This window comes from Lissotriton vulgaris, unplaced genomic scaffold, assembly GCF_964263255.1.
Source record: "Lissotriton vulgaris unplaced genomic scaffold, aLisVul1.2 SCAFFOLD_2313, whole genome shotgun sequence".
In the NCBI taxonomy this organism is placed as follows: Eukaryota; Metazoa; Chordata; class Amphibia; order Caudata; family Salamandridae; genus Lissotriton; species Lissotriton vulgaris.
The window spans coordinates 119538-128590 of record NW_028245312.1 but is presented as its reverse complement, the minus strand read 5'-3'; positions in this window follow the sequence as shown (position 1 = coordinate 128590).

Below are 9053 nucleotides of genomic sequence, written 5' to 3'. Positions count from 1 at the left end.
TTGTGAGGGGATGACACCATGAGTTACCCGCACTGGGTGACACCAACCCTAGTGACGCCACTGATCTGTATGCAGCCCTGGTGAACACCTCTGAGAATGAGAATCCTATCAGTCAACTGATCCTGTTCCCCCCACTTAATGCATGCAAAGATGCCCTCATGGAGATAAAACACCAATGACAAGATCTTCAAGGGCGTTTTCAGGTCAATAGGAACCTGCCAGAAGGTAGGGCGTTGGACCAAATCAGAAGTGGATCTGAGATTGACTATGGCAACATAGAGATTGCCCTAGTCAATATCAACAGTTCTCTAGTAAATCAAGGAAAAGTAGAAGGCCTGATTGATGGTGGAAACTTTGATCCGGAAGCTCACTTGGAAATGACTAAAGATGTCTTTCTCGAAAATCCAAACCTGGATTTTGGAAAGCATGCAGCGACAAAAGACTTTTTGAAGACAGTCAAATAGATTAATAGGTCTATAAGTGTTTGGTTGAGGCGTGTCTCCTTTTTTGTGAATGGGTTGTATATTAATGCCTTTCCGAAACTCAGCGAAGATGAGAGCCCCAACAGCAATTGCAATAAGCTCCAAATCAGATAAAAAAACATCAGCCAGGACATCATTCAGCCCTTCCCCTAGTAACGACTGATAGAGATTGAGCAACTTCAGAGTTGTCAAACAAAAGTGTGGGAGGGATAGGGTGAGATAGAGCCAGAGTGTTAATGTTGGAGGCACTTAGCGGGGCGATGGAGTATAAATTATTAAAAATAATCAACCAAGAGACAAGGAGAGATATTATTAGTGGGTTTTGTTGCAAATGAGGTGCCACCACAGGAAACAAGTCACTAAGTTACTTTCCCAACCAAAGAAGGGGTGTAGTGATTTCCCTTCTAGGCCCACTTTGGTTCTCCCTTGGTTGCATGTATTACCTGGTTAAGGCTGCTTTTGCTTTGCACAGCCTCACATAATACATTCATTTCTTTTTGTGGTATGATATTATTTTATAAATACACTACACATTATATTTGTTATTTATTGACTCTTAGGATTATACATATATTTCCCTTAGATGGTGCTGTTTAAGTAATGGAGGCTAATCTCACAGGAAGTTCTCTTAGGGCATCTCTGAAGTTTACTTGATGGATCCAACATTCTTTGACAACCACAAAAAGATCTCCACACCGTGATGAAGTAAGAATTCCTGAGACAGATTGTTTCCCAACACACTGTTTCAGGGTAATTACTACACTTTACTCTCAGTACCTCTGTGAGGGAAACTGTATGAGTGCGCAGAGCCAGCGTCCTAGACAGCAAGACGATCAGGACGCTGGGTGCGGCCATTCCTTAGATTTCCTCCACGTGGCCTGTCAGTAGAATAGTGTGGGAAGCAGTTCAAAATGCCCTTTGCATGCGGGCTGAGCGCTCTCAAAAAAGCAAATTTGGAGGGGACAACTTCACAACGTAGCAATGCTTCACTTCAGACAGCTATTGTAAGGGTGACCATGCTGTAAGCAGAGGTGAGCCTCGCACCATCAAAGGGCTTTACTGAAGGGGCCGAGTCACTCAATGCTACCAATGGCTCCTTACAGCTGCAGATGGAAAAGTTGCATAGCGCAGAACACTGCCTTTGACACACTGCAGCTAGCATGATGAAGGTGCATGGCTGTGGGTGCAATATGGGAAAAGACTTTGATCACTATGAAAAATCCTAGCACAGGATGTGATTCATGTTATTTTCATTTGTAAATCACAAAACACAAAATAATTGGTGCTTCTAACTTATTACTATATGGTACAGAATTACATAGGGTCTGTCATCAATCTTATATGTTCTTAAGACATTAGGGGCCTTATTTAGATCACATGATATGGATTAATCCATCACAACAGTGACCCATCACAACAGTGATGGATATCCTTGCCCTCGAAATATAAATCCCATAGGTTATAATGGGATTTATATTTCGGCTGACTGGATACCAGTCACTGTTGTGACAGACGAACCCGTCCGCCGAGATCTAAATCAGGCCCTAAGTTATTATTGGTATATCTCTATCTAGAAATGCTTCAAACATGGTGAGAGATTTGTGCAAGCTTTGGTCGATTGATCAGGTCAATCACATGTAGCAGAATTATTGTCACTGGTATGACATGGTCAAGAGGTCCAAAAAGATCAAAACAGACATCACTCTAGCACTGTGACGAACAGCAATTGGTAGAGAGCTTTTCGGGTCACTCGCTGTTGCAGTGTTGTAGTTATGAGATCCACAAAGGACTGTTTGCATATTTGTCTATTGAGAAAAGCTGTTTCATCCGTGGCTTTCATCTCCACAGTGCTTTTACTCTAGATCAGTGATACTCAAAGAACGGCCTGGGGGCTGCTTGCGGCCGTCTTGACCTTCATGGGGTTCCCCAGGTGAACAGCAGCACGAGCTGCTGTTTACTTGCTGATTGCTAATATTCAGAAAAAAGGTTAAATAAACTGACAAGCATTTATTTGCGGGTTAAATGAAGTTAAGGAGTAACTATGGTGGTGTCCTGCATCACAACGCTTTAGTTAACCTGCAAATAAATGCTTGCCTGTTTCTTCAACATTTTTTTAGACCTCCTTACACAATCCCTGAAGCATCCAGACCTCCTACCGCCACCCTGCTGGCATGAGTGCATACCACAGACAATACTTTGTGGCCGCTGTGCAAATGTTTGTGAGTACCCATGCTCTAGATCTACACTTTCACTTAATTTGCTCAGTACTTGTTATTGTATATATTTATGTATTGTTCGCTCATCCCACACAGCCAATGATGTCACTTGACTGCTCTGCATTTCTTATTGTTGAAAGAAAAGAGATCCTATTGAAAAAGGGGTGCAGCATCCTAAAAGGTCTTTACATTTTTAGATTTCAGTGATCACATCGTGATTGGCTGAGTTGACTCAACAACGAGAAATAAGATCACTTATTTTTACGCGTCTGCTGTGTGTACAGGTAATTCATTTAACCAGATGTTTCTGCAAGTTAGGGCATATATTAGACAGACCGCTCAGGGACAGAAAGAGGCAAACTCTTTTCATTTGCTTTTGAGCTATCCTGTCCAGAAATCACGCCCTAACTTGGAGAAATGCTGAGTTAAATGAATCCCTTATACACGCTGCACCGCATACATACTGGAGCTCGGCTGTACACCGGGTCTGCGGAGCCCATCATGACATGAGCAAATTGTCGATGTGATGTGTTTTCTGAAGACACAGTCTCCTATTACAGGTTGAGGCCAAATCATGTTTCTTCAAAGGTAGTAATTGCCACGGAATGCGACTAAGTTCAAAATGCCGGAACTCAATCCAAAATATAAAATATCCGGAATGTAAGCTTTACTAATAATATCAATGCCAGTATGATATTCTGCCACAAAAAATGCATAAACTCTTATTAAAAAAAATAGTACATTGGTAGACTTACAGATATAGTTTTACTCATTAGAGCTATGACTGTATCGCTTTAAAGCAGCAAAATGAATGAACTTTTATTATAAAGTCTCTAAAATAATTTTCAGGACAGCATTGCATTGGACAAACCGGGAATTAAACCACACAAAGATTATTTTTTCTGTGTTTCAGATCTATTCCCTATGCATATCCTAGCAATTCTGATATTGCAGACCTATTGATAGAGATTACATTTATTTAATCCAGTTCCTTATTAAAAAGGGTTTCTGTGTATTCTTAAGTTCCCCAACGAAGACCGGAAAAAAACTGCAATTGTTAAAAAGAACACATTTTTCAAACCTGGGCACACAATGTACTTGCATTTGGTTTTATAGTGCTTTTGTATATGGAAGAGTGAAATCTCCCTGTAAAGGCTCGCTACTTACAGAAATTAATTGTAGCCAGCAATAATTTATTACAGACAACTAGCAACATCCCAATGACGCCCCAGGCAAGGTAGACATCTTCCTTTGTCTCCTTATACACAATTAATGCAAGCTGAGAGTGTCACAGAAGAGACCATCTGCCCAATGTGCACCTTAATTTTATTTTCTGGCGCTCTGACTAATATTACATCTAGAACTATATAGATGAAGAAAAAATAAAAACATGATGGCAACATCATGTATTACATTGTCTTTTATGATCGACCCCTGTTGCAAAACCGCACAGCAGCAGGACAAAGCTGCCTTCTATTTTTACCTTAAAGTCATTTGTTTCTACATTGCACATCTGTTTCCAAACTATTACAGCAGAGTCCATACGGAAATGTTCTTCATTTTGTGGTTGATGTACAAACCTGAAGAAAAGCTCGTATCCAGTGCTCTTTACCAACATTAAGAACTCTTCATCCTGTAAAACAGCAAAGCAAAAATACTGGGCAAAAACTGCATTTGTTCTGTACCATTTTATTGGAAAACTCTTGACTTCTGATTTTTACGTGACACAATAGCTCATATAAGAAGCAATTTTTTATTAGAGTGTGTTAGGCCTTGTATCTTTGGGGTATCCTCCCCTAGATTTCCATCTTCCTTTTTTTCTGACTTCCTTTGTGCTAGTTATAGGACACAGCACACTTGATCACTGATAACCCGTGCTAAAATGCTTGTGCTCTTTCCTTAAATCATAGTATATTTGGCTTACACCCAATTGGCATATTTAATTTACTTATCTGGCCCTAGTCGAGTGGTACTACATGTACCCAGAGCTTGTAAAGAAATGCTAGTAGTTGGCCTACAGCACTGATTATGCCACTCTAGGTAGCCTCTGCAAACATGTCTTATGCCTGCCATTGAAGCCTGTGTGTGCAGTTCTAAACTGCCATTTCAGCCTGGCTGAATAAACCTTTTGCCATCTCCAAACCTTCTTTTTTAATACATATAATTCATCCAGAGTGTAGACCCTAGACAGCCCTGAGGGCAAGATGCAGCATATTTAAAAAGTAGGAAGTTTGTTTTTTACTACTGCAAGGCCTGCCTCTCCCTCAGAAAAGCACGCAAAGGGCTGCATACCCACTGTAGTTTGTCCAGAGCCAGGGCAGAGTAGGCAAGACACATGCATTTCAGAAGGAAATCTCTAAAAGCTTCACTCACTTGTATGACCCAGACATAAATATTGGGCCTTAGACACAAACTGTTAAAAAATGGGCTTCCTGGTTGGCTGGTGTGCGCCCTGGTCAGGCAGGAACAACCACCCCAGTCAGAGTAAGCTAGATACACACTAAAAGGTAACCTGTGCGCACCCTTCGGTAGCCTGGCACAGTGCAGTCCGGCTCATCTAAAGAGGAAATGTGTAAAATATCTTTTCAACGCGATTGGGTCGCTGCATTGTCATCGAGCTTCGATGAGGTGAAGGCTCATGGATCTTAGGAATCATCTTGCTGTCACCTAGGGTAATCTCTGTAAACTCCCCCTCATTAACTGATGGCACAGCGCAGTCCGGCTCATCTAAAGAGGCAATGTGTAAAATATTTGTGCAACACATAATGAATATACCAAAAAAAGGCTCCACAAAGGTTTATATAAATAGAGAATATGTATCTAAACAAAATAGGATCGAAACGACACAAATCTAATCAGTAGAAGTTAAGATAATAATTTTTAAAAATGAAATGCAATACCAGCGCTTAGAAGTCACTAGCGTTCAACAGGATACTTGAGGTTGCGAGGGACCATTGCAAATTCAGAGTTTAGGGTGACCGCAATGGAGGGCAGGGCAACTACAGGACCCATGCACAGCCTTCTGGGAAAGTAGCTTGGATAGAGTAAAGAGTCGAGGCTGAGAGCATGATGTCTCAATCTGTTCCTCGCAATCAGGTCGCTGCATTGTCATCGAGCTTCGATGAGGTGAAGGCTCATGGATCTTAGGAATCATCTTGCTTTCACCCAGGGACAATAGTGTAATCCCTGTAAAATCCCCTTCATTAACTGGGATAGCTCCTCTCCCAGCACTACACTAGCCACCCCTGAAATCTTTCCTCCAGTGGGAGGTAGTGATCATTTTGAACACTTGTGATCCCCTTGTAGTGTCCATACTCGAGGCACTCATAGCACTGGATGGGGTTGGACTGCTGACCTTTGTCATGGTAAGTTTTCTCCTGGTAGCCAGATTGGGAATGTGAACGAGACCCTTCTCCTTGGGAGTTGTTTTGAGGGCCTTAAGAATTCAGTCTTTTTATCTCCCCCCTCCATCTTCTGGAGGGATACCTGACCATCCTTTTGGAAGTCGCCCAAATACATTTCTGGACACTCTGGTGCTGAACCAGAGGTCCGCCTCCTTAGCAAGCTTCATGGAGTCAGAAAGCTTGCTATCAACCAGGCGATGGCCCAGCTCTGGTAAACAAGTATACATAATATGCTCCTTTAAAAACAAGTTGTGCAACCTTTCATAAATATTACCTTTGTTGCCCCTCACTCAGCCCTTCAGTACCTTACCGGCATAGACTAAGAAATCCACCCATGTTTGTGTAGAGAGTTTGTGACTGGCCCTGAACCTTTGCCTGCACTTCTCAAGAGTCAACCCTAACTTAATGACTACAATGGTCTTTGTGGCAGGGTAGCTGGTCTGGTACTCCACCTATAGTGTAAAGAGTGTGTCCCTTTCCACAAGGGGCATAAACCGACATAAGCTACCCCTCCCCCAGAGCACCTCTGGGACCCTGTGCTCTTTCAAAGCCACTTTATAGGTTGCCAACCATTTACCTATGTCATCCCCCTTATTATAACAAGGCACTAAGGGCCAGATGTAGGTAGCCTAATACCGGTCGGTAACGGCCGAAATTACCGAATTTCGGCTGTTACCGACCGGTATTGGGCTTTTCAGATGTAGAAGGCCAAATGAAAGGATTCAGTAATTTACCGAATTGGTAATTTAAGGAATCAGTAAATTACCGAATTCTTAAAATACCAATTCAGTAAATTACCGAATCCTTAATGTAGGGCGCACTTAAACGAGTGCTTTTCTCATTTCAGGATTCATTATTTACCACCAACTACAAGTTGGTGGTAAATATCGAAACCCGTGAAAAAAGCAATTTATTGCAATTTTTAACAGTGCCATGTGGCAGACATACATGCCCTTAGGGCATGTATGTGTGCCACATGTGCACCCTTGCACTATTCAGGGGTGCAACAGGGTGTCAATGTGACACCCTGCCACCCTTGTAGGTCTTCCCCTATTACCGATTCAGTATTTACAGAATCAGTAATTCCCATTCTTTCCTGTGGGCCTCCAGGCCCATAGGAATGAATGGGACTTACCGATTGGGTAATTCTGAATCGGTAAATACGTATTCTTACCGATTCGGTAAAATTTACAGAATCATTAGCTACATCACATTTACCAATTCCTAAATAATGAATCGGTAAAATTCGGTATTTAGGAATCGGTAATATGTGATTACCTACATCTGGCCTCAAATCTTTTAGGATAATACATCTGGACTCATGTGAAGACACTGCAGGTATGCTGCCAGCAATATTGTTTTTTGCTAGACCAAACTTGGAGGGCTCTAATATCCAGCTCTCAAGGCTAAGCTCATGGGCCATCTTCCTTTCCTCCATGGCCAGCATCATCTCTTCTAGAGCTTGCTCTTTCTCCAATCTATCAAGGGCCTGCTCCTTCTCCAGTTCGGCGAGGTCCTATTCGCTTGTAATTTTGTCAAGGGCCTCCTCCCTGTCAATCTTTGCAAGCTCTAGTCTCAGATTTCTCTCCTCCTTTCAGTCTGCCAGTTCCTGTGTGGACAGTCTCTATGAGGACACACTGCTGCCTGCTTTAGAGTGGAATTCCAGTTCGAGGACATGTATCCCACCTCTGTAGGATGCTTGACAAGACCCTTGGTCAGGATCCACTCTGATCCTTCCTCAGACACTGATTCCTCCTCCTCATCCAAACCTCTTCCTGGGTGGGCCTCTACCCATGCTCTTAAGGCTTTCTGGAGCTCTGCCTTCTTGGCACTTCCCTTATGGAACACCACTCTCTCCTGGCAGAACCTCTTGAGCTGAGCAGCTGTGCTTGCCTTCAGGCTGGCCAGCTCGAATTTCATGTTGCCGGGTAGGACCACAGACATTGCAGAGAAAATTGGCCTTGGGTTAAAGGACTTTGTGAAAATCAAAAGATGTTAGAACAGGGAGAATTGAAAAAGGCTAAATTGGTCTAAGTGTAGAGTTGTAGTGAACAATGAGTTACTATATTGTAATGCACAAACACAAGTCCTATCCTCTTTGCTATTCACCAAGGTTAGAAATGGGCTTCCTGGTTGGCTGAGGTATGCACCCAGGCCAGGCAGGAACCACCACTCTTGTTAAGATAAGCTAGATACACTTAAAGATAACCTATGGTCACCCACCCTCTGATAACTTGGCACATAGGAGTTAGGCATATCTAAAGAGGAAATGTGCAAAGTATTTGTGCAACACACACACACACACACAGTAACACAATCAATAGAAGACAAAAAAACTCCACAGAGGTTTATGAAAATAGAGACTGTTTAACTGAGTAGAATTTGACCAAAACGACAAAAATCCAATCAATAGGAGTCAAGATATGAATTTATAAAGATTATATGCAAAAACAGGCACATAGGGCATGACGTGCAGAGAAATGTCCACTTTATGAAAGTGGCATTTCTAAAACAGTAATGTTAAATCCAAGGATTTATAATTGCCATTCCAAACATATGAACCATAAACATTCTGCTCCTCTCTTATCAGTGATAATAGCTTAAAAGTGGATTTAGGAATTCCCAATGCTGGGGGGCGTGGCTCGGATGCCGAAACAAGATGGCGACTTCGTTTTAGCTCCACTCGATCACGGAGAATTTCTTCACCAAAGCGCCTCTTTTTTCTTTTCAAATGCATCATATGCTTCCAGTTCCGTCGAAATGAAGTTGTGGTGAATGGAAGACGCTACTTGAGAATCCCCTGACATCTTCCTGGAGCCCTGGAGATGACTTGGTAATTTTCGCCTCAGCAAATTGCGAACGGCCTCCATTTTGTTTTCGCGGCATTCGCGCTCCATTTTTTCTACTTATTAATGCGCTCCTGAAGTGATTTCTAATGCCTATGTGGGGAC